Source organism: Pelodiscus sinensis, chromosome 3, assembly GCF_049634645.1.
Source record: "Pelodiscus sinensis isolate JC-2024 chromosome 3, ASM4963464v1, whole genome shotgun sequence".
NCBI classification, from domain to species: Eukaryota; Metazoa; Chordata; order Testudines; family Trionychidae; genus Pelodiscus; species Pelodiscus sinensis.
In genome coordinates, this window is record NC_134713.1 from 153,847,240 (window position 1) to 153,872,492 (window position 25,253).

The following is a 25,253-nucleotide window of genomic DNA, read 5'->3' on the forward strand; positions in this document are numbered from 1 at the left end:
TTTCAGGAGGTGTCTTAGACTATGCCGCATCCCAAAACTCCCACTGGTCGGGAACAGCGATCCATGGCCAATGAGAGCTGCAAGTGGCTGTACCTGTGGACACATAGGTAAATAAAGCACCTATAACTCTCCAGGGGCTATCCCTGGCAAACCACCTCTGGCTTATTACCTACCCACTCTAGGTACTTACAGATTGATTATTTGCTCCATTATCTTTCCTAGTATCTAAATTAAACTGATGGGTCTATAAGTCCTTGGGTTGTCCGTATTCCTCTTTTTATAGATAGGTACAATACTTGCCCTTTTCTAGTCTTCTGTGATCTCTCCCATCCTCCAGGTGGTCTCAAGGGGAATAATTAATGGCTCAGAGATCTCGTCAGCCTGTTCCTTATGTGTTCTAGGATGTATTTTGTCAGGCCCTGCTGACTTGAAGACATCTAACTTGTCTAGGTAATTTTAACTTACTCTTCCACTATTTTAGCCTCAGCTCCCACCCCAACTACAATGATGGTTGCTGCTAACCTATCAGTGTCGACAACAACAACAACAAAAGAAGACATTTAATACTATGCTCATTGCTGCTGATGCTTCTTTTTAAATCCTCTCTTTCTTGCCTCATTGAGTAATAGGTCTATTCTGTCCTTGGTATTTTTCTTGCTTGTAATGTTTTTTAGTTATCCCTTATGTCTTGAAAGAGTTTAATCTAGCTGTGTGATTTGGCCTCTTTTCTTTTCTTTTCTTTTCTTTTCTTTTCTTTTCTTTTCTTTTCTTTTCTTTTCTTTTCTTTTCTTTTCTTTTCTTATATTCATCCTTTATCATTTGAACTAGTTTCTGTTTTTTGTATGACTTTGAGTTTCAGGTCATTGAAATTCTCCAGCTTAACCCAGGTTGGTCTCTCATAATACTTTCCTCCATATTGAAATAGTTTACTCTTATGCCCTTAATAATGTCTCTTTAAGAACTGCAAACTCTCCTGAACTCCTTTTTTCCATTTAGACTTGCTTCCCACAGAACCTTCTTATCTAGCAGTTCACTGAGTGACGTGCTATAAATGAGGTTGTAACAAAAATCAAACTTGCAATCAGTCAGAATTATGGATTTGTCTAGTCTTTGAATGAGCACAGAAGTTGTTCTAAAAGCAAAAGGATATTATTTCCATTTATTCAGACAGGCATTTGGTTCAGGAGAATGTTGAAACATCTGTTTTGTTTTTCTTTTACAGGCCACTGCGCTTTGTTAAATTAACACCTGGAGAAAGAGGGAAACAAATTTCATTCCATCTTGCAGTTCTGCCCTAAATTTCTAAATTTCTTCACTGACCTATTTTGCAAGGATCACACCAGGCAGCCCAAACAGCTGACTCACAGAATTTGCTGTGTGTGGCCCAGCTCCTATTCACAAGCTTGTTGCTGTTTAATTACCATACCTCAAAGGGTCAGTCCTTGGCTAATGAATCCTCATCCCTGAGTTATCCCTCATCCTAATGAGCACTAATAAAAAGCATTTAGTTGACTAATGCAACTTAAAACTCTGCACTATTTCAATGCATCTGCTTAATAAGAACCTTGTTTAATATCAAATTACTGCCTGCTCAGCCAAAGCCTTGTATTTGTGGTAGCAGGGCTGCGAGGTGGGAGTATCAAGAGCTGTAATATGGAAATTCCTCACTCATATTCTCTGCAGTATTGTATGATTGCTTAATTCATTTAGCTGAGCAAATCTGATCAGTCTGCCAACTGTTTCACAAAATATAATGCGACGCTAAGCAACTGGCCCCACACAAGGGCTAGGAATACAGTATCGCTTTTCCTGGGACCGAGCTATTAACAGTTGCTTTGGGGATTTCAAAGAGGGTCAAGGATAATGTTACCAATGGAAAGAGCTTAGATATATTCTTGGTCCCCAAACTAGAAAGGTGAATATTAAATTCTCCTTCTCCCAAGCCAAACACCAATACTATACAATGTAACACATCCTCGTTCAAGCACGCATGGAGGAATGGCATTCGAAGGCATTATCCTTCATCTCTGCATATACCAGCAAACATACCATAATAACTTGGAGATAACACATACTGTTGTATATTTAATGCCAATTAAAACATTCTTTGCTGCAATTTTCAGAAACTTAAAATTCTCCATGCCCCCATTTTAAATTGTCTCAGCTGGTTCCTCAAGAAAACTAAATTCTTTATAGTGAATGTCAAATGTTTCAGTGTAATTAAAACATATAAACACTGATAAATTCCCAGCATCCATGAATAATGGCTTCTCAGAAATATTTTCACACACATTCTTGACAGCTATAAATCAACCCTTAATAGCTTAGGAAGAAGATAATAGAAGTGATTACATTATGAGTAATAATTTTTACCACTGTTGGGTAGTGGGAGTTCTTCCTTTAACAAATGTTTTTTGGAACCATTTTACCTTTGAAAATGGGATTGCTGAGACTGAAACTGGCGTATTACATACAGTTCTAATGTCCACATTTTAAAATGCCTATTTAAATGTCCATGCATCTGACAAAGCAGTTTTTGCCCACAAAAGCCTATGCCCAAATAAATCCGTTAGTCTTTAAGGTGCCACAGAACTCCTCATTATTTTCACACTTTAAAAGTGAAAAATGTTTGGGAGGGTGTAGAAAAAATCCACATAAGTGATTAGATGGCTGGAAAAAATGCCCAACAGGGACAGAGTTAGAGCAGCCAATTTGTTTAGTTGATCCAAAAAAGACCGAGAGGTGACCTGATTAGTATAGAAGTATTTTTAGGGGGAGAAATAGCTACTAACGGACTAGATAAAGGCACAAAGAATCCATGGCTGTAAGCCAAAGCCAGACAAATTGTTATTAAAAATTAGGCACACAGTCTCCACAGAGAAGGTGATTAAACACTGGCGCTAACTACCAAGGCAGGGGGGCAGGGGAGGAGTTTCCATTTCTTGATGTCTTCTAATCAAGACTGGATATCTTTCTGGCAGAGACATTTTAGTCAGACACAAATAAGTGGGCTTCCTACAGAGGTATCTGGGTGAAGTTGATTGCGCTATGACATAGACATATGTTCCTTCTGGCCTAAAATGTTATGAATATTTCTCAGTGCAATATTGTGCAAATGAGGAAGAAGGGGAATCAAAGTAAAACTCTGAGGTATCCTGACAATAATCTGCCATGTTTCTATCACCAGAGAAACACACACAACTTCCTGTTAATATTTACCATGTTGTGCTTCTGTCTGTTCCCAAATCCCTCCCGCAGCGCTTTATTGCTATAGGATGAAATGGCCTCTCTTTATGGCCCTTCCCCCAAATATCCATCCTTTCAAAATGTTGGTCATGAAATCACTTGCTGTGATCATCAGGACTATGATTAGGACTGCAATTAGAGGGTATTGAAAACACTTTCTATAGTATGTCACAGATACCACATACATTGGGACAAAGCAACCACAAAGCTTAACTCTCTCTTCTTCTACAAGAAGAAAAGCTGCAGAAATGGCAGGAAACTCACATGGGTTTGAAATACTTCGAAGTCTGCAGGTGTCCTGAGATCTGCAGGGAACAGCCTTTGCGTGAAAGCCCAATGTCCGCATTATGTCCTCAGGTTTGCACTGACTTGGCTTGAAACTCCCCTCCAGTGAGGGATCTGCACATTGAAGGTGGAACAGCATCAGACTAGTGACAAGATAAACATTGTTATATTGAAATATCCTTGTAGCAACAGGATGAGACAAGGCTAGACACTCAGGGTATGTCTACACTACCCCGCTAGTTCGAACTAGCGGGGTAATGTAGGCGTACCGCACTTGCAAATGAAGCCCGGGATTTGAATTTCCTGGGCTTCATTTGCATAAGCGGGGAGCCGCCATTTTTAAAACCCCGCTGGTTCAAACCCCGTGCAGCGCGGCTACACGCAGCACGAACTAGGTAGTTCGAACTAGGCTTCCTAGTTCGAACTACCGTTACTCCTCGTGAAATGAGGAGTAACGGTAGTTCGAACTAGGAAGCCTAGTTCGAACTACCTAGTTCGTGCCCCGTGTAGCCGTGCTGCACGGGGTTCGAACCAGCGGGGTTTTAAAAATGGCGGCTCCCAGCTTATGCAAATGAAGCCCGGGAAATTCAAATCCCGGGCTTCATTTGCAAGTGCGGTATGCCTACATTACCCTCCTAGTTCGAACTAGGAGGGTAGTGTAGACATACCCTTAGAGAGACCACTAACTTAATCCTGCCTTTTCCTCACCCTCCAAAAGTCATCCAGGGGTGAACTGTGAAACCAGGAAGTTCAATGGAGGAGCTACTGAGAAGTTTTTATTTCCCTTTCCATGACTTTTACCCCAGATCTACCGTATCAAGTTCTTCTGTGCTAATAACTTTTGATTAACATTTTTATTGGGGGATAACATGGAGGGTAGATACATCAAAACACTCAAAACTGGAAATGTTTCAGTCTTGGCCTTTTTTGGGAAATTTATCACCCAGACCTCTCTTAGTTAACAGGTTCTTTTTTTTTTTTTTGTCAAAAACCCAAACAATGTAGTCAAAAATGGACATTTCCTGGAGAAATTCCTGTTTTCACAAAAAAGCTATTTTTTACACACAAAAGATCAACCAAACCCAAACTTTGATTGATATTTGACTAACATTCATGGAAGCCTTAATTTTTCCTTCTCTAGATTTTTTTTGTCTGTTTTCTTCCATTACATACAGTCCATTTTGTCAGGGACTATCACTGGAGATATGGGAAGGTTGTTGTCCGTAGTTTGCAGGAGGTTCCATTCTGATTAATTCTTTGTTTTGGCTTGCATAAAAACTGATTTTGATTACAGGTTTCAGATGAACTCGTAACTTCAGTGTTAAATTCAGGGTAAACCTAATTAGTGGGCCATTAGAATTTCAAGTAAAACCATAAGGCCCTTTCACAGGAAGAAAGGGGCTCATAAAGGACTGTAGCCCAGGCTAACCAAAAAAAAAAATTCAACAACCTGGGCCAAATGTTTGGTTTAAAACAAACCACACTAAAATTTTGCCTGGTTTCAGCATTTTAAGAAATTCATATAAAGTTGCCATTAACTTGGCTACTGACAGTCCTCAGTCCCAGGTCATTTGTTCATCTTGTTATCATTGGCAGGCTGAGACATCTCCACCAGGCCTCACAATACCATGGACATGACATTACATGGGCACGTATGGATTGGAATTGTGCCCTGGTTGGTACTCTCATTCTTGCAACTATTGGCCTCCTTTATCTCCAGCAGAGCATGAGTTCTATAATTGCCCCCATTTATTCCCTACAGTTTCATTCTGGCTCCTTCTCCTGGCTTCCAGTGCATTTAGAAGAATCAGAGGCTGCAGAAACTTATAAACAGATGTACCTCTTCTCATGTGCGAGCTGAGGGTGAGGAGGGGGTCAGGTAACCCATCTGAGGGAGCTGCAGGAAGGCAGAAGCAACATGGCTGCATGAAAACCAGGAGACTTGGTGATACAATCAGAGCTGGATCCCTTCATATGCTATTTAGGTTCCCTCAAAACCACATGCCAGCATTGCTATTTAATACTCAGTCCCACCTGCCTGCCACCTTGCATGAAAATCCCTACATCAAAAGTAACTGAAATTTTTGTTAATCACTGTACACATGTACTCTGTGGTACCATTAATAGCCAAGAGAAAGACTTGGCTTTAATCAAAACACATGTTGTCACAGTAACATACTGTCATTTAGCAAACAACGATATAATTTCTACACATTAGTGTACCATATGTAAGTTAGCAAAATGAGTCAGCAAAAGAAATAACAGTTGCAGTCAGCAGGTTTGCTGATGGGTGAGGTGCGGTGGGGTGGGGTGGGGGAACGGGACAAAAAGGGCTACTGCCCTTTGGCCTGCTGATTAAAAAGGCCCTAAGGCTCTGGACACTGCTACTATGGCAATGGTGTCAGGTGGAGCCCTGGGCCCTGTAAATTGCTGCTGGAGCCCTACACAGCTTGCTTTGGGCAATGCTGAAGGCTGCCTGGGGGAAGCATGGAATGCTTGGGGTGGCTCTGAGGTGTTCTGGGGGAGGGTAGCTCCAGTTCTGCCCCTTCTGTCTGAGGGTAGGGTAGCTGTTCTCTTCCCCCTTCCCTCCCCCCCCGCCCCACCCTTCAGGGACCTGGCGAGTCTGTTGGCTCCAATGACAGTCAGCTATATCTTCTTCCTCAAGAGAAGGAAGGAAGAAAGCAAGCCAGGCGGGACAAACTCCCCAGTCTGAGCTGAGCCCTTTCTTCTCAATGATTTCCTGCATCACAAGAGGAAGGTGAAGCTGAGATGGAGTTTTGATCCCTTCTTCACCAGGGTCCAGGCCATACCCCTGTAGCCTGACACAGTATATTTGAAATTAACCTAAAGCCAACTCCTTGGTCTCCATTCATTTCAATGTGAAAATGTGTTAGGTTTGCTACAAATCACGATATGAGATGAGTTTAGTGGTAGGCCCAGATCTGGCAATTAAACTACACCATCTGTCACATGCTTCCCATTTTAAGTGAGCTTTTCTAGGTGGCTTTGTGGATAAAAGATTGTCTCAGAGGACCAAGAGAGCCTCATGGCAGAATGTATGAGGTGGCCTCTTCAGGCTAGATAGGAAGCACATAGGCAGGGGACACAGTAGGAAACTTGCACTGCTGCTATCTGCCTGTTTTGTGGGGTAAAGAGAACTTGGAATGTTTAATAAATAAATAAAAACTACTTCAGGGCTGCCCAGAGCAGACTTTTGAACCTGAGTGCCCCATGTTTCAAGTGAGTGCCCAAACAACTGAGCTAAAGGCTATAGGGTTGGGAGGGGGAGAATGGAGTGGTGATGCCTATGACTTTGAATATGAATATGAATATGCACAACTCAAATATGCTTTAAACAAAAGGTGGCATGTAATCTGTCATTGAAAAGCTTGTAATCTGCGGAATGTGTATATTTTATTTGTGTGCATGTATCATTCTTGTATGTGAAGTAGAAATATGAAGTATAAACCCATTTATATTGCTAGATGTGCTAGTGAAGTCCATTAGCAGTACTCAAAGAAGTTAATGGCCTGGGGCTCAAGACAATATTCTGTGAATAGTCTTGTTTTTCCTGTAAATCTGGACTATGATTAGTTTTAAAAAGACATGCAACCATGCCACCTAGTGATGGAATCCATATGAAGTTTTGTACTTTTCCATAGGGGTAGGGACAATTGAACAAAGAATTTCTGCCCTGGGAAAATTCTATTGTAAGCAAACCATGATTATCTTCAATGGGCTTCACAGACTTCTTCCCATGCTAAGAGGATATATGAAAAGACCTGAAAACACAAGAACTCTAGAGAGGCGCTGCTGGATCCAGGTCAGAAAGAACAGCTCTGGACTGAAAAAGACTTTTCCTGAAACAAGAACTAAGGTGAGAAGTTATGATTTGTAACTAATTCTCATAAGCTGTGTCTAGACTACACCTCTCTGTCAACAGAGAGATGTAGATTAGGCACGTCGAAATTGCTAATGAAACAGGGATTTAAATATCCCATGTTTCATTAGCATTAACATGGCCGCCGCTTTTTTTTAAACGGAGCTTTTTAAAAAAAAGTGGCAGTCTAGACACGGATCTCTCGAAAATAAACCCTTTTTGGAGATACTGTATTCCTCAAAAAATGAGGTTTACAGTCTAGATGTAGTCATTGGCTGTGTCTAGACTGGCAAGTTTTTCCGCAAAATCAGATGATTTTGCGGACAAACTTGCCAGCTCTCTACACTGGCTGCTTGAATTTCCAGAAAAGCACTGACGATCTCATGTAAGATCGTCAGTGATTTTCCGGAAAAACTATGCTGCTCCTGTTTGGGCAAAAGTCTTTTTCTGAAAGACTTTTTCCCAAAAGGTCCAGTGTAAACAGCACAGTAGTGTTTTCCGCAAAAAAGCCCCGATCGTGAAAATGGTGATTGGGGCTTTTTTGCGGAAAATCGTGTCTAGATTGGCCACGGACACTTTTCCGCAAAAAGTGCTTTTGCGGAAAAGCATCCTGCCAATCTAGACGTGCTTTTCCGAAAATGCTTTTAACGGAAAACTTTTCCGTTAAAAGCATTTTCGGAAATTCATGCCAGTCTAGACGTAGTCATAGTGTTTTAAGCTTAGTAGGCATGATGTAGCCATAGTGTATTAAGCTTAGCAGGCATGTTTTGTTTTATTTTAGCTCAGTAACTTATTTGAACTGTCTGTTATCACTTGCAATCACTTAAATCTTACTTTTATACTTAATAAAATCACTTTGGTTTATTATTAAATCCAGCGTAAATAATTGTTACCTTTGGGAGCAACAGCTGTGCATATCTCTCTTTCATTGATAAAGAGAGCAAACTTAAGAGCTTGTTCTGTATAAAACTTTTATGCAGAGGAAGATAAATTTATCTGGAGTTTGGGTCCCATTGGGACTGTGCTCCTGAGTGCTGTCAGGTCCCTGTAATTGATCCTTCCCAAAGCTGAGCTGTTCTCAGTGTTACTCTGCTGTGGGCTGTTACCCCAACTCTGTGCCTTACTGGGGGAAACCAAAGCTTTTAGCTCATCAGGACAGGGTGGTAGGGTGCCCCAGAGGGAAGGTAGCTGGGCTCAGTAGTATGATCAGCCCATCATGTGACTGTCTCAAGGGAATCTCTGTGATCCAACCCATCAGAGTGCCGCTACCTCCTCCGCTGGCTGTTTTATGAATGGCCAAAACCCGTTAGAGATCAGCTTCAGTCAACAAAAATTAACGTTTGCATCAAGTCAATTAATCGGCTGAAAATAATTGTTCAACTCTATTCGTAAACATTAATGTCCCTATCTGAATGCCAGTACACATTTAAGAGCGCTCTTGTCTTCAGTAAGCTCACACACCCCCTTAAGCATTTGTAAGGGCAGGCCTTCAATCACTTCCAATTAACTTTCATTATGATACCTGCACAGTCAGGATAACCTACAACACATTATTTTTAATGTTTCCTGTTAGAGGGAGAAGCAGAGTTTCTTAGAAGACAAACTCTGCCTCATGGCTTAGCGTGAACCAGCCCTCTGCTTAAGTTTGCAAGTAGTAACGTGCAAAAAAATCACAACATGACGAAGAAGGTCATGGAAGTGATGGGGAACTAAGATGAATAGCCCAGCAATACAAACTGTAGGCAGAGATTGTCATGTCTACACTAGAAAATGATTTTGAAATAACTAAATTTGAAATACTAACTCCTGAAATAACAAAATCAAAATAGCGCATCCACACTACAGGGGAACATTAAAATTAGTCAGAATTATTTTGAAATAGAGTGTCCACACTAATTGGAGCCTGCCTCGGATTTAGAGCCCCCAGAAGCACTCTGGGGAGGGCACCAGGAAGGCGGACACTTCCTGTGGCTGGTTGGTCGGGCAAGATGCAGTGCGTGCTTTCATGGGTTCCTCACGACGGATGTATCTCACACACTGCTCCTCCGCTGCCTCCCCCTCTCGCAGGACACAAACAGACTCAGTGCACGTTGGTTGCCTTTGCAGATGCCACAGCACTCAAAGCATGATGCTGGAGCTGCTGCAGAGCAGTGCCAGGCTCATGGGCCTTGTGATGAGCCTCATCATGCAGTACTTCCAAACTGCCAGCATGCTGCTCCAGCAGGATGAGGACCTGCCTGGACCGCAGGCCCGGCTCATCCTGTCCTGGTGTTCCTGCTGCTGTGCATACCTCTCATAGATGTCCGCACTCCTTTTCCTGGTCTGGAGATCCTGGAGGTTGGTCTTCTCCCACCAGACCTCGATGAAGTCCAGGGTCTCTGCACCATCTCAGGCCAGAGCTCTCCTGCATCCCTGGCCAGCAGCAGGAGTGCTGGGAGCTGTGGGAGGCTCTGGGGGAGTATTGGGGATGCTCATGGCTGCTTGGGATGCTGCTGTGTGGCACAGGGCTTGCAAAGGATATCACATGGCACAAGCCCTTTTCCTGCAGCCTGGAGTTTTAAGCTTCACAGGAGAACGGGGGCAATGGAGATGCCAGGTGTGGCCATATTGGTCAGAAATCCTGCTATAAGAGGCCTCCGGAGGCCAATTATTTTGAATTAGCAGCACCAGGTCGTCCACACTAATGCTATTTCGAAATAACAATTTTTAAATAAGCGCTATTCCTCGAGGAGAGCAGGAGTACAGATTTCAAAATAATCAGCCTGTTATTTCACAATAAATGGCTTGGTAGTGTGGACGCTCCGCTTGTTATTTCAAAATGAGGGGAGTTATATTGAAATAACTCCCTAAGTGTAGGCCAGGGCCTAGAAATAATAGGAACATGCTCCTCCCTGGGAACTGTGGAAACGACTCAGGAAAGAAAGAAGTAATCATAATAATCGCTCCGTATTTTGAACCAACCTATTTAGCTCTGTGCAGCAAACATTCTGAAATGTAAAAAAAAAAAAAAAAAAAAAAAGGCTGTTCACCAGCCATAAACATCCAAGTAAATACAAAGGCTGACAGGAGTCTTGAGGGGGGGTGTACACTGCAATTGGAAGATGTGACTGCAGGATCGGTAATGAAAAGTAAAGCCTGTAAACTAAGTAGCATTTGCTGAGAAAAAAAGTTGATTGTAAAAATGTCATTTTTAGGGGCTGGGATTTTGATTAAAAATTGCATGTGAATTTTTTTGACTAGACAACTGTATTGGATCTGTACTGTATCATGTTCTTAGAAAGAGCATTAGCTGCTAAGGTGATTGGTCTGGCATTTTAAAAGAAAATGAAAAATCATATTAAAAAACAAAATTTTAAAAAATACCTAGAAATGGAGATAATGCAGAGCTTCTGTTTAATTCCTTCACAGGAAAATTTCCAAGAAGCCATAAACAAACCAATGACTTGCTTTCATACTCATTTGCCCCATGAAAAATAAATATTTTTTCTTTATGTCTTAATGTGTAATTTTAACTGAACTGGTCCATAAGAAACACCTTTGGTAAAAACTTAGAGATGGGCTTAAGTTGCAAATAACTGGATCCAGGTTTGTACTTCTTCAAAGCTTGGAGCTATTTGGAGTCAAGTTTCCCATTCCACCCAGTTACAGAGAAAACTCAAAGTTCAGATCAGGAGCTAGGCCTCAGTTTCCCCAGATCTCCCCAGAAAATGGGACTGAAGAAGGGTTGGTCTTCATTAATAGGAAAATCTACTTGTGTACTTTGTAGCACACATTGCTGTGAGTTGCACTAATGCAGCATGCCCACCAGGTGGTAATATTTGTTAAACTTTTAACAGATAGCGTCCCTGAACAGTGATTAATTGCACTTGCTAGACAATTTTTTTAAAAGGAGTATAGGGAAATATTTGTTAAAGTTTGTTCAAATCTCAGCTCACCCTTTTGGAGTAATGAATTGCTGCAATGTGCATTGCAAGTACTACACATTGAAGCAAAGGGTCATTTTCTCTAGTGTATCTTCACAACATAAGAGGATCATGAAATATATGACAAGGTAATAGCCTTAGGCGTAAACTGGGATTTCTGCAGAATGTTTAGAAACCATGAAAACTCCTGAGACTGCTGTAAAAAGTAGATGGGGGCTCTCTCAGCTAGAAACTGTTGGCCCCTTTTTCATTTCATCCTGCATTTGGCTTAACTTCCCTTTTCTCTGATTTACATTTAATATTTTGGTATTTATACTTGTGCTTATTTGAAAGGGAGGCATTGATCCAGTTGTTGGAATGGAGGGTTTACAAACCACCACCAAGTTTTATGAAGAGTAAGTTCTTCCTGAAAACATGCAACAAGTTTTTCACATACACTTAAGCCATATGCAAACCAAGCCCCTAACTGTTCCATGTTTGTCTCTCTCTCCTTTCATGCAGAGTGCTACAGTTCTGATTTGGTAGCATTTGGCACTAAGCTAAGGGCTTATACATTGCAGGGCAATGGTGAATCAGACTCTACATGAGTGCTCAAGATAATCAGCACATGCCTCCAACCCTCCAGCAGCTGAGGAACCCCCCACTCTCAGTTTAGCAATGCACTGCTGAGCTGTAAAAGTAGTAATGGCAAGTACACCAGCAGCCCAACTCAAGTATTTGGCTCTACTTCTCTTGTAGCAGGAGATGTGAAGCAGTAAAAAGACTCAAAGAGTTTCTCTCTCATTTTTCTCACATAACTTAAATTGGGAAATGTCTTAAAGAACCATCTCAGAAGCTCTTTTCACACTTGTTAGCCTTGTGCCCAATGTGTAACAAATGGGATTCAGAATTGCTTGTGTGTTATATCTATTTTAGTAGAGAAGGACAAAAATGCATATGTAACAGGCTACACCAAAAATACTCAGGCTGGTTCTGTGTGGTGTTTCAATATTTAATTTCTCATTTCTCAACTATTACATCTGTCTCATCATCAGCTGTGGATTTTGATAGCATGCTTTTAAAGGTTCTCACAGCTAACATTATTTTCCTCTGAGGTTGTTTCCTGGAAGATTGTGAATGCCCAGAAGCTAGTCAGTTAAAGGACAGCAAAGTATTTGTACAGACTTCCCTTCCCCCATTGTCTTCAGCATACTGTACATTAGCATTTACTAAGGCAAGCCATTATTAGAGTGCCCTCCAGTAATTATAGAAGCTGTTGCTATTGATTTGATTATCTTGCAAATATTGCTATTTTCTTCACCCTCTTTCTAAGTGTATTTGAAATGATAACATGACTATGAATAAAAACCATCCACTGATTAAGGAACAACTCTGGGAACTGATTCCCTAGATTTCAAGGCCAAATGGGGTTATTATGATCTACTAATCTATCCTTCTGCATAATACAGACCAAAGGCTTCTTAACAGTCTCCAAACAAGATTTGTGTAGTTGACTATTGCTGAGCAGAAGTCATGAGAGCACTACACTAGCTCTGTACATGTCCTCTGTTAGCAGACTCCCCATTCCCACCCACCAGATTACTTTTAGAAGTCAGGAAATATTCACCATGAGCTCTAGCTACACTTTCAACTTAAAGCTACTTGAGTGTCTGTTTATAATACTAAATGCCCCACTGGAGTAACAGTTCATAGAGTAATTCAGTGAATCTCCTCTGAAGAATAAAATGCTATTCAGACACTTAGCTCAGGATGTGTGCTACACCACCAGTAGAAGGCAAGTTGCCTGAAATAAAATCCATCATACACAACACTTGGCCAAATTAGCCAAATAGTTTTGACCCTAGCAATTTTTTGCTTCTTTCTGAAAAGAAAAAAGAAATCTCTATAATATTTTTCATTCCTTGAACCCAAACATAATCTCCCTCCCCCCAAAAGTGAGAAACTAGCTGCGTATATAGTAATAGAGATGCAGCTGTGTTAGTCTGGTCTAGCAGAAACAAAAGACATAGTTCTGTCTTTTGTTTTAGCTGTGTATATAGACAGGATCAAACTGCTCTTTTCTCTCAGGTGTCTGCATTTTCCTGATGACCCAAGCTTCCTCCACCAACTGTGTTTGTAATAAGGTTTAACTGGCCTTTCTTGAAGCTGGCCAAATCAATTAAGAAGAGGTTACACTCTTCTCTCAGATTTTTTTCCCCTGGTTCTCTAACCGTAGGTATGCCTTAAGTCATCATTAAAGAGGGACTGGTTACTTATCTAAAGGCAAATCAACTATACAGCCTCAGGTATTTGATAACTTCCCCAAAGAACTCCATGACATGACAAACTATGTTGTATCTCTATAAAAAGCAGCTGAGACACTCAAAATTGCTTGTTTGTTACACCTGACCTTAGTTTCTGTGACCCCAATCTCCTTCTAGTCCCAATGAGGGGGAGCCATCAAGTTAATCACATGTGGAGAAGTTGTTTCTTTAGTTCAATTGAAAGGAACTTGTGCACTTGATATTGAAGGACCTAAGTAGTTTCTATCTCTGATGACCCCTGTGGTGTTTCTGTGTTTACAGCTGTGGTACTCATTGCACAAATACACCCCAAATGACAGGTCTGATCCTACAGTTTTCAGGTGCTTATCTAATAGGGTCATGTGTATTTAATACATTGGTGTTGTGAATGTGACTGTGTCTCCATCTAGTGACTGAACCCAGTGAAATCTTACTCCAGATCAAGAGTTAGTCAGGGTTAGTGCTTCAATAGGTACTTAGAGATGTAAATAGGTATCTAAGGGGATTTTGAAAAGCTCCTAAGCTTCTAGACACCAAACTCTTCTTGATTCAGTGGGGGGCTAGGTGATTTTCAAAATCCCACTAAGCACCTGTGTGCCTCTTTAGGAAACTAAATAAATTTGAAAAATCTGGTACTCAGTCCTTCAACTCAAGTGGCAGAAACTCATGTTTTTGGTTCTGAAGAGCCTAGGAATGTTGACCTTGACCTTTCTGTGTGACCTACAAACTTTATCAGTGATGATTTTATGGGGTTTTTTTAAGTCATTGATGATAATGTTAAAGAGTATAGGGCCAAGTGCCAGTGGCCTTCAGTAGATATACACCCACTTGCTGATGATTCCCCAGTTACAGTTGTATTTTAAAAATTGTGGGAAGTCCTATGGCCTATGTTAGGCAGGAGGTCAGCCTAGATGACCACAATGGTTCCTTCTGGTCTTAGAATTTATGACCGACTGTCTGCCTATGCAGTCACAGTCCATTACATGTGGATACAAAGCTTAGTAATAGCTTTCTGAACTAACATGGCTTTCCTTCCTCTTTCACCCTGCTCCTTCCCCCTTGCTTCTGAAGATTAATTGCTCCGGAACAGACTGTCTTGGAGGGTTCACCAACAGATCTTCTCCCTGCCCACATATCAACTGTGCACTGAACAGAAGATTGTACAATGCTAAAAGCAAATGAAAAAAATGGTTCTGAGCTTCCTAAAGAACAGTCCTTGCCCTGGGATCTGGATCCAACAGGAGGAAATTTGCAATCCCATGAAAGACTCTCAGTTCTTGGAAGGTGATCTTGCAGGAGAGGCTCTGATCCTGGGGCAGAGTATCTTACAGGGGGGCAGCTACAGTCCTGGGACCCCAAGAAGAGATTCCATAACCCAAAGTGCTATTGTGGGGGAGGGGAAGATGTGGACCAGATCTCAGGTTTAGAATTTTGAAGAGGAAGCTGATTAAAGCATTTTTGGGGGACAGGAAAGAACCTTTGGATTGCATCCTCTGCAGGAGCATTTGCCAGCTGTGTACAAAGTGGCTCCAAATAGTGTTAAAAGTGAGGTGATTTCTGGCTCATCAACTGCTATGCAGATATAGAACACCTTCCTTCCTCTTGTACCAGATGTAGTGAGTCATCATGGGAGGAAGGAGACAAAGGACTGAGAGACGCAGTCATTGTCCAAACCCTCTTGTGTATACCTCCCTTCCCCTGGGACAAATGTCCCATTTCTTCACCTTGAAAATCTGGATATCTGACAAACAATGTGACATCCTGCTGGAACGGAGGGTGAGCTGCTGAAGAAGGCCTTGCTGCTGTGGAACCTGTGTAAATATTCAGGATGATATAATTGCCTCCAAACACCAGGTATTCTGTATTCAATTTGAATATTCACTCCCTGTCCCCACTACCAATTTAGCTGCTTGCACCCAACGCTCTGAGTTTGACGCTGCTTTGCATCTTTCCTCCTAGCTCAGTCATCATTAAAATGATTCTTGTCTAGAAAGAAACAAAATAGGAGGGGATACACTCAATTAATCAATTTGTCATTGTTTATTGGGTTCTACCCATTTGGCAATACATCAATGCCATGTCTGTCCTTTCAATTTGTCACCCTCTAGTCAGGAACATTGGGACTGCTAAGTGCTGATACGGTGCTAAGTGATTACCTGGAAACAACTGTTTGTGGTTGGACCAACAATAGTCTCATCAATATTCAGCAGAACCACTGCCAGACCAAAGAGGGGAGTGGAGAAGGGGGAAACAGATCAGGATGGAGAAACACAACCATGTCATTCCTTAATTCTGCTATGAAGATGTATTTAAAAGATTTCTTCCTGTGCTCAGCACACCTTAACTAATTGGTATGGGGAATTTTCTTCTAACACTGTCATCCATATAGGTGAATATATCTGTCCCACAGAGGGCTGATATTAGTACTGTAAAATAACTTGCAATAATAATAATAAAATTTCTTTGCACCATTCTTCTAAACTACAAGAAAATACTTTACAAACAAAAGGAGGTAACTTTTACTGATGGCATTTGCCAATGGGTAAACAGAGGCAGTGGCAGGCAGAGGGAAGAGTTTAGCCCATAGAGAATTAGATTGGTTCAAGATCTAAGCAGAAACAGTCAGGAACATAATGACTCTCCCAGTACTTTGTTTTAAATGCTAACCTACAAATAACCCCTATCATCTGAATTTTCAACCAAGCTCATGTTTTCCCCACACACACAAAGAGCAAAAGATATATTCCTCTGAATTAAGGAAAGCAACAAAGGAAGAACACTCACAAATCCTCCTTCGGTGAGGAACTCACTTTAATATTTTGCATCTGATCTAAAACACAAAATGAAGTTGCCTCCCGGCTGGACCAATTCCTCCACATTTGAAGGTGCAATACACAGGAAGTTTCATGAAAACACCTCCTTTTATTGCCAAAGCAGTTACATGACGCATCAGCATCTGTTCTCATGAGATAACCCGTTCCTCTCTTCAGGCCCAAGAATTTAGAATAACTGATAAGACCACAGGAGATTTTGAGTGATTATTCAACACAAACCTCCAAATTCTTGAAAGTCAACCAAGTAAGATTTCATCCTTATATAATAAAAATTAACATTTTGTGCTTTTGCAGTACTTGTTCTCACGTACTTTTCCCATTTTAAAACATTAAATCTCACAGCAGCAAGGAGAGTAGGGCTGTAGCATTTCCATTTTAAGAATGAGGAAATTAAAGGTGCGTCTACATGCACCCTTAGCTAGAAATAAGATATTGCGTATCTTATTTTGATTCTCTTTTGAAATAGGTGACTTCAAAATTTGGCGCATCTACACAGTGCCAAATTTTGAAATAACATTCTATTTCGAGACATCCCTTACAGGGCTGAAATAGTGGGTCTGCTATATTTCGCAATAGTGGACGCGTTCAAAAGACGCTGGTATCCCAAAATAGCCTTGCAGTGTAGACGTACCCTAAGATACCAACGCTATGCTCTGACAATCAGACCGTGTTCTCTCTCCATTAGTTCTCATCGAATGATGAATTCAAAAGCTTTCCTGAATGTACAGATATGAAGCACAGCTTTACTATGGACACGCATCTGTCATCAAACCATACATCTCAATCACAGTTGCACCTGTTCATGTGATCTATGCATGTGCCTTATTGTTCATTTTCTTCACTATTATTTAGGAGACTTCCATGGCTTGTGTTATATGTTCAACTAAAATGAGATGTTTTAAAAATCCTAAACTTCTTAATATTTCATGCTAACATTATTGGCATACAACTGAACATGTAGTCTTTGATATATACTGTAGAGACATGTAGAACAAAGAGAAACCACAAGAGGCAACCCACTTCACCTGAAAATGAGAGGTGTGTCAATATTTTCAATATGCATTTCAATGCATGGATCTTCTACTTGCTATGTTGATATTCATACCCCAGGGATACTGCTTGGTGAGAAATAAATGACAAAATCATTTTATACTTTGCATTATACATTTCAGCTTATCTTTACTTTGCAGTTACTGTATTTTCAAGCATTCATACTAAGAAAAATTCACAGAGCTATCAAAAAAGGGACCACATAAGAAAAATGCAAGGGCAGTTGAGTTAGCTCCAGCAGAGACTTAGGATGTCTCTGGGCTATGCAAACTTAGATGATGCTGTCCAGTGTTCACAGGGCAGCCATTCTTTCTCTTTTGAGGTTCCAGTTATACTTTTACACAAGAGGGTGCTCTCGATTAATATTGCAGTTTCCTTTGCAGAAGGTGGAGACTTTTCCTTTCCTCATTGAGCAGATGAGCAGACTCATGAGCTTTAGGTTTTGGTAAATGTAGCCTTCTTTCAAGTGCGTGTACTAGTATTTACCCAGTGAAAGTCAAGACTGCAAACTGCCATGAATCTTCTTAAGCTTCAGAGGGGTAGCCGAGTTAGTCTGTACAGGATAAACTTAAAAAACAACAAATGGTCTGGTAGCACTTTATAGACTAACAAAACATGTGGATGGGATCATGAGCTTTCATGGGCACAGCCACAAAAGCTTATGTGAAGAAGTGGGCTGTGCCCACGAAAGCTCATGATCTCATCTACATGTTTTGTTAGTCTATAAAGTGCTAACAGACCATTTGTTGTTTTTAAATGAATCTTCTTGATATTTGTGCATCACATTCAACAAAAGTTGCTGGTGTGTGTGTGTCACTACACACACACCAGTTAGCACCAAAACCATAGCTTTGAACACTCTTCTCTCTAATTAAATTTGAAACCTGCACTAAAAAGTTCTGTTTGAACCCATCCGTCATCAACACAGGTTTCATCCCAAAAGAAAATCCAATAGCCCCATTCACAAGGCAGATTCAGGAAGGAGCTGAAATTAAAGATGATTGTACTTGGTGACTGGACATTCCTTCCATATTAAGGCTGATATTAATTAATTAAAATAATTATTGTGAGCACTGTTCCTAGCTGAGGTTTGCAGACTCAAAGTAAGCGAGATGGGGTGTGGGGTGTGGGGGGGTGAGCATCATTTCAGATTTGTGGGAGAAGAGGGAGAACAGCTTTAACCATTATTGTATTCCAGAGATTACTTAGGCACCTGAAAACTCCTGGGTTTTTTTGCAGGTGATAACTTAAAAATTAACTGACAGGAACTGTGTTTTTAATGCTTTTATAACAAAAAAAATACAACAAATACCAATTAAAGCAACATTTTAGGTTTATTGTAAATTTAGAACAATCAACAGCAAGCTATTTCCAATCCAAAATCTTGAGGTGTCAGTTTTAGAGACTTAACACAAGTTTGATACATAATATGCTATCTTTAGCAGCAATAAATAAAATCTGCTTAAAATCTGCTTAGCCTTGCCATTACTGGTATTTTTTAAATACCAAATACCAATACTTATGGTCAAAATTGTGAAGTGGCGAATGAGGTAGTTAATTTCTCTCAGGAATGTTTAAAAGTAAATAAATTACTAAAAAATAAATTATATTCCCAACTAGAAAGAGGTTCCTTGTGTGTTACTCTAAGGATCTGAGAGTATAAACCAGTGGTCCCCAACCTTTTGAGGTTGTCGGGCGCCAGGGGGCGTGGCCGTTCGCCCGCCGGGCGCCAGGGGTTGGAGACACTTGCGCGCCCAGGGGCGCCCCCCCCATAGCTGCATGCCCGGGGCCGGGGCCCCCCCATAGCCATGCGCCCGGGGCCCCCCCATAGCCGCGCGCCCAGGGCCGCCGCTCCCCCCCCCCCCGCAAGCGCCGTGCGCCCGGGGCCGCCGCTCCCCCCCCCCGCAAGCGCTGCACGCCCGGGGCCGACGCTCCCCGCAAGCACCGCGCCGCGCCATGTGCCCAGGGCCAGGCCAGCCCTGAGCACCCGGCGGGCGCATGCAAATGCCCCCGCGGGCGCCATAGTGCCCACGGGCACCGTGTTGGGGACCACGGGTATAAACATTATCTCCATGACATTCACTGAAGGTATTTGAGTTTGTGCCATCCTCAGAAATATTAAAGAGTAAATAAACAGGAGCTAAGACTTACCAGCTGGAACAGAAGGGCGTACAGCACAGCAGACACACAACTATAAATGGATGGCTGATTAGGGTGGCATTTGTTTGCATCTGTACATGTAAAAACCCAGCTGCTCCTGAAAAAGGTGTTCTGGGAAAAAGTCATAGAATTAAAACATGCAATTGAAACCCTGCTGAGGAAACAGCATTTGTGTGTAACAGTCTGTGTGGGCCCTACCAGGTAATCTGACCCAAAGCCCATTGTAGTCAAAGGAAAGACTCTCATAGGCCATGTCTACACTACAGAGAAGATTGAAGCTGCTGCAGTCCAGGGTTCAAATTAGCAGGTCTAATGAATACACACAAATTCAAACTGAGAAGGCACTCCCATTGGTGCTGGTAGTCCTGCTCATATGAGGATAAGGGAAGTTGAAGGGAGAGTGTGTTTCCCTCAACCTCCCACTGTGTGGATGGCGCCAAAATCCGATTTAAGACACTTCGACTCCAGCGATGTAATTAACGTAACTGGAGTTGCGTATCTTAAGTCAACTTCACCCTTTAGTGTAGGCCTAGCCATAGACAAGTGAGACTACATGGAAGAATAGATGACCATCCTGAGGTATTGCCATTCCTTCCAAAATTGGGATGTTGGAAAAAATGGAAAAGTTTTAAGTGTAATTTAAGCAATGTTTGTGGTTTAACACATCATGTTAGTTTCCTGAGAGCAGGGAAGATCTCAGGTGGTCATTCTTTAGCTCTGCTGTGCTTGCACTGAAGCATCCAAAGCTGGGCTAACCTGATTGTGCATGGGGGCAGCAGCCCTGTATCTACTGGTGTCACAAGGGGCTTACTCCTCCTAGCCTTTGTAACATAGCAATCTGTGAGGATGAGGGCAGAACATGATGAAAATGTCAGCAATCATCTTCTGACCTTCCTTCCCCACCCACCACTCACTGAGCCTGCTGGTCTCAATGAATTTTTAAAAAGTGCAGCGGAAGCTCCCAGCCCTGCTACTGGATCTGCCAGATACACCTTTGCATTCTTGTTGGTAAAGCAAAGAATAGGCAAACCCGGAGAGGAGAGGAGAGCAGAGGAGAGCAGAGGAGAGCAGAGGAGAGAGAACTACCTTTTCAATCAGTGTGGCTGAGGGGTTGCAAGGAGAGCCTGGAGAGGAACAGCAGCATAGGTAGAATTTGGCTGTCTGGTGAGGGAAGAAGAGTAAGCCAAGGAAGGCAAGCAAGCAGTATGACTGCTGCCCTTTGTGTTTTGCATTTGCTGCTGCAGTTCTGTTCATTCCAAGAATGGAACCAGTATCTTAGTTGCTCTGATTCTAACCAGCTGCTCCTGATTTCAGATAGGAGCCAATTAACTGAGTTGGGTCTTCGGTTGTGCTTGCTGAGTCTGCCTTCCTTTCATGGGGGAGGGAGAGAGGAGTAAATGAAGAAAGCTTCCTGTATTGCTCTCACTGCTGGCTAGAGGGGAGGCAGGAGACAGTGTCCTGATACAGTAGGAAATTTAGGGGGGGAGTGGCTACAGCCCCTGAGCCCCACCCTCCCACCCCAAATGACACCCTTGGGATAGTAAGATTCACATACACAGAAGATTCACATCAAAATCCTTAGTTGCTTATCTCAAACTTCAAGTTCTTGGAGTGTACCACATCATGAGGCTCACCAATATTCATAGGCCACAAGAGCTTATTAATTCAGTGCCTGTTTGCTATGGCTGTAGATTACAAAGCAGAGGGTTCTACTTCTACATATAGTGGCCTCAAGGAGAAATAATAGTTAAAAGTTCCCTTTTTTACCAGAGATGTATGGAATGTATCTCACTGCGGTCACATCTCTGTACCTATCCCATGGGAATCAGCTGAATGGGCAATTTAATGTCTCACATTCCTCTGATTCTAGGCCTCTAGTACATTTTAAAACCAACACTTCTCAAAGAAAGTCTTTGGGTGCATCTACATTGCACCCATAGCTCGTTATAAGCTACGCAATTTGAGCTATGCAAGTTGCATAACTTATTTCGAGTGTATTTTGGAATAGAGTGCCATTTCGAAATGCCCCTTCATCCTCATGGAATGAGGTTTACAGGGATGTCAGAAGAGCGAGCCCATTATTTTGAAAGCTATTTCAAAATAATGGGTTTGTTTAAAAGACACAGAATAGCTATTTTTGGGATACCAGAAATATCCCGAAATAGTGCTGCCGTCTAGCTGCACCCTTACAGTATGCATAATCTCTCTGGGTATGTCTACACTAGCTCAGTAGTTCGAGCTAGGTAGGCAAATGAAGGCAACCAGAGTTGCAAATGAAGCTCGCGATTTAAATATCCCGGGCTCCATTTGCATCTTCCCGGGCACCGCCATTTTTAAATCCCCCTTAGTCCGAACTCCGTGCCTGCAGCTACACGCGGCATGGAGTAGGTAGTTAGAATTAGGATTTCTAATCCCCGTTCCACGAGAGTAACGGTAGTTTGAATTAGAGATCCTAATTCAAACTACCTACTCTGTGCCGCATGTAGCCACGGGCACGGAGTTCGGACTAAGGGATATTTAAAAATGGTGGCGCCCAGGAAGATGCAAATGAAGCACGGGATATTTAAATCCTGGGCTTCATTTGCAACTCCGGTTGCCCTCATTTGCCTACCTAGCTTGAACTACCAAGCTAGTGTAGACATACCCTCTCTCTCTTTCCCTTTATTTAGGTCTCCTACTCTTCTGCTTTTGTATTATATTCTCTGCCTACAAAACATTGGGAAACATATTTGCACGCTTGACATAAAAAGCTGTGTTTGTTTATACAACCAGCTCATTATGTGAAGATGAGGAATTGAATTATTTACTGGATGACTCAGACCTTGATGAATAAATTGAAACTTTTTTCTATACCTCGAGGGGGAGGACGAGAAGAAATCTAATAGGGCTGCACTGTTTCTCCATCCCCACTCTTGAGTGCATCACTGAATGTTATAATTAACTACAGGGGAAAGCGGAATGCAGACAATATCATGGGAAACATAGCTTCATAGAACCCATTATAAAATGGCTGTAGATGGTGCTACCTGAGCTGTGTTTCTTGCTGGGATTCGTTTTTTTACTCATAGACTGTGGATATTCACAAGTGTCCATTGCGAAACACAATAATAGGGAGAAATGAAACTTCCAAATTACAAATCCTACTTTCCTCTTAAGCTGCTAGCAACAGCGCAGTATGCAGAAAAAGAGGAAGATCGTAGTGATCTATATTTTCAAAAATGATTTTGGGCTGTCCAACATGAAACAGAAGGGGCCTGATCTGTAGACAGAAGGTACTCAGCACTTTTTGAAAATCAAATTCATTGAGGTGTCTCAAGCTTGTCACCCAAAAATAGAAGCACCCCAAATCACTAGTCACTTGAAAATTCAGACCACTGACATCTAGTTGTATGGGCCTCCATCAGCAGATAATGTATTTACCCATAATGATGTTTCATGCTTCTAAACAAATTCATCCCTCAGAAACTCCAGGATGCTGCAGTAAACCAGAGTATGTAAAAGCTCTTCAATTCCTACACTATTTTGTAATATATGGGGTCTGATTTATACCAGGTATAATTACAAGCATTCTGCGAATAGTCTGAAAGGAAATAACTTTTATTTTTTTTTAATTTGAGAACTTCGTATGTGGTTTATTCCTGTAATTCTCTATTTGAGTAGAATTGTGTGGATTTTAGTGGAGTTAAATCAGAGATGAATCTGTCCTGGGAGGATGAGAAAGGTAAGCCAGGATAGGAATTGAGGAGACTGGACTTCACAGTCAGGATAAAACAGTGTTCTGTGTATATGTCAGTTTCACTATATATAAAGTAATACATACAGATCAAATGCTGAAGTCCTTACACTTTTCCACTCAGTTTTGCCTCAGTAAGGCATGAATAAAAACTGAGCACAGTCTTCAGGATGTGACATAATAATAATTCAAACCATGACAGGTTTTGGAAAATGGACAAAAGCTGTATTAGGAACTCCCATATACTTCCAACTTGTCCCCGGGAACTCTCTGCTATGTGTTGTAAAATCAGTATGGGGGAAAAAAACCCTGTTTCTTCAGAGTTATGTAATGAATTTCCATTTTTTTTCTCTAATCGCTAATTCTCCCAACTAAAACCCACTTTCTCTGGCCCCATTCAGTCACTGAAGTTCTTTATGTCATGTTGTCTCTGTGTAATCCCATGAAAAGGCATGTCAGAATGTCAAAGGCAATAACAGCTTGTTTACCTTTAACAGAGCTGCCAGTGTTAACACAGACATGTTGTTCCTCTAGCTGTCCCACATGACTGGAGCATGTGATTTTGCAAAAGTCCCTCTCCCCCAGGCAGATGTAGGAAGTGATGAGTAGTGGAATCGGACACCTGAGGACTGTGCGGTAGTTCTGTTTAGGGCCGCAGCCAGGTAGAGTATGTTCTGTGACATTTCTAGAACTCTCCTGCAGATTCTAGGTCTGTTGGTGCTTGCCCCTGTATGGTGGCCCAGCGGGAGGGGGGGGGGGGGAGGCAGGAAGAGGGCACAAGGAGAAAAGAACTCCTTTGTGAACTTTCATCCCAAGCATGAACTGAGAAACAATGTGTCAGAGAAAGAGTTCCATTAAACATTGCAAGCACAAGGATGTGCAAATGGTATCTTCTGTGTCCCTAAGTTCTTGTCAAGACCAGTTAACTAATGAGGCAGGGCAGCTTTAAGATGCAGCTGCACCTCCTTTTGAGCCTTGCTAGTGGAGGACTCCTAGCAGGTGCACTGAATCAGCTCATCTTCCAACTTCTCTGATCTTGTCAGTTCCTTGGCCATCCCCACCCTCTTTGGGGGACTCCACTCACCACTGGCAGGCCTGTCCACCAGGGAAAAGCAGAGTGCAGCTGACTTATAGCCAACGGTGACATTTATGATGGGGCAAAGGGGGCAGTAGCCACCCCCCCAAGTTTGAATGCCCTAGATTTCATACTTGAAGTCTGCTTAAAACTGTATGCCCTGACTCCACAGGCAGTTCTTAAATGCAACAGAGTTTGAGCTGCTTGCAGCTTTGCCTTTGGGACAGGGAGTTTGTTATAAAAAGAGGAAGGCAGGCTGATTAAGAATAACAAAAGGCTGGACATTGCAGTAATTGAAGGATCATTAGATCATCATGAAAACATTGCCAGGAACTCCACTTAAAAGATAAGGGAGGAAAAAGTAGGAATGAATGTTGAGCTGCAGGGATGTGCATTTGGATCTGCATTTGGGTCACTGTGTTAAACTTACAAATGTTCTTGAAAAAGGGGTGAACAGGGACTAATCCCAAAGTAATGGAAAAATATAATCCTAACTAGAGATACAAAATAGCTGTTACCACTCAGGAAAGAGATCTTGGAATCCTTGTGGATAGTTCCCTGAAAACATCTGTTCAATGTGCAGTGGCAGTCTAAAAACTAAATAGCTAACAGAATATTGGGAACATTAGGAAAGGAATAGCTAATAAAACCAAATATCATATTGCCTCTATATAAAGTCATTGTATGCCCACATCTTGCATACCGTATGCAGATCTGGTCAACCCACCTAAAAAAAGATATATTGTATTTTGGAGAAGTACACAAAGAGCAACAGAAATTATTAG

The 25,253-nt window shown here is 41.8% G+C and overlaps 1 long non-coding RNA gene across 4 annotated transcripts; it reads right to left on the bottom strand.

Moving 5' to 3' along the window:
• Window positions 1–722: 722 nt before the first annotated feature.
• Window positions 723–24,051, bottom strand: LOC142828027 (uncharacterized). Of its 4 annotated transcripts, none has more exons than XR_012902937.1 (5): window positions 23,882–24,051; window positions 19,652–19,771; window positions 17,476–17,565; window positions 3,511–3,645; window positions 723–1,248 (listed from the first exon to the last, which is right to left on the bottom strand). It is a non-coding gene; the product is annotated as an uncharacterized LOC142828027 (long non-coding RNA). The 4 variants fall into 4 exon arrangements; XR_012902939.1 differs by having other exon boundaries at window positions 17,476–17,568; XR_012902938.1 differs by lacking the exon at window positions 17,476–17,565.
• Window positions 24,052–25,253: the final 1,202 nt, after the last annotated feature.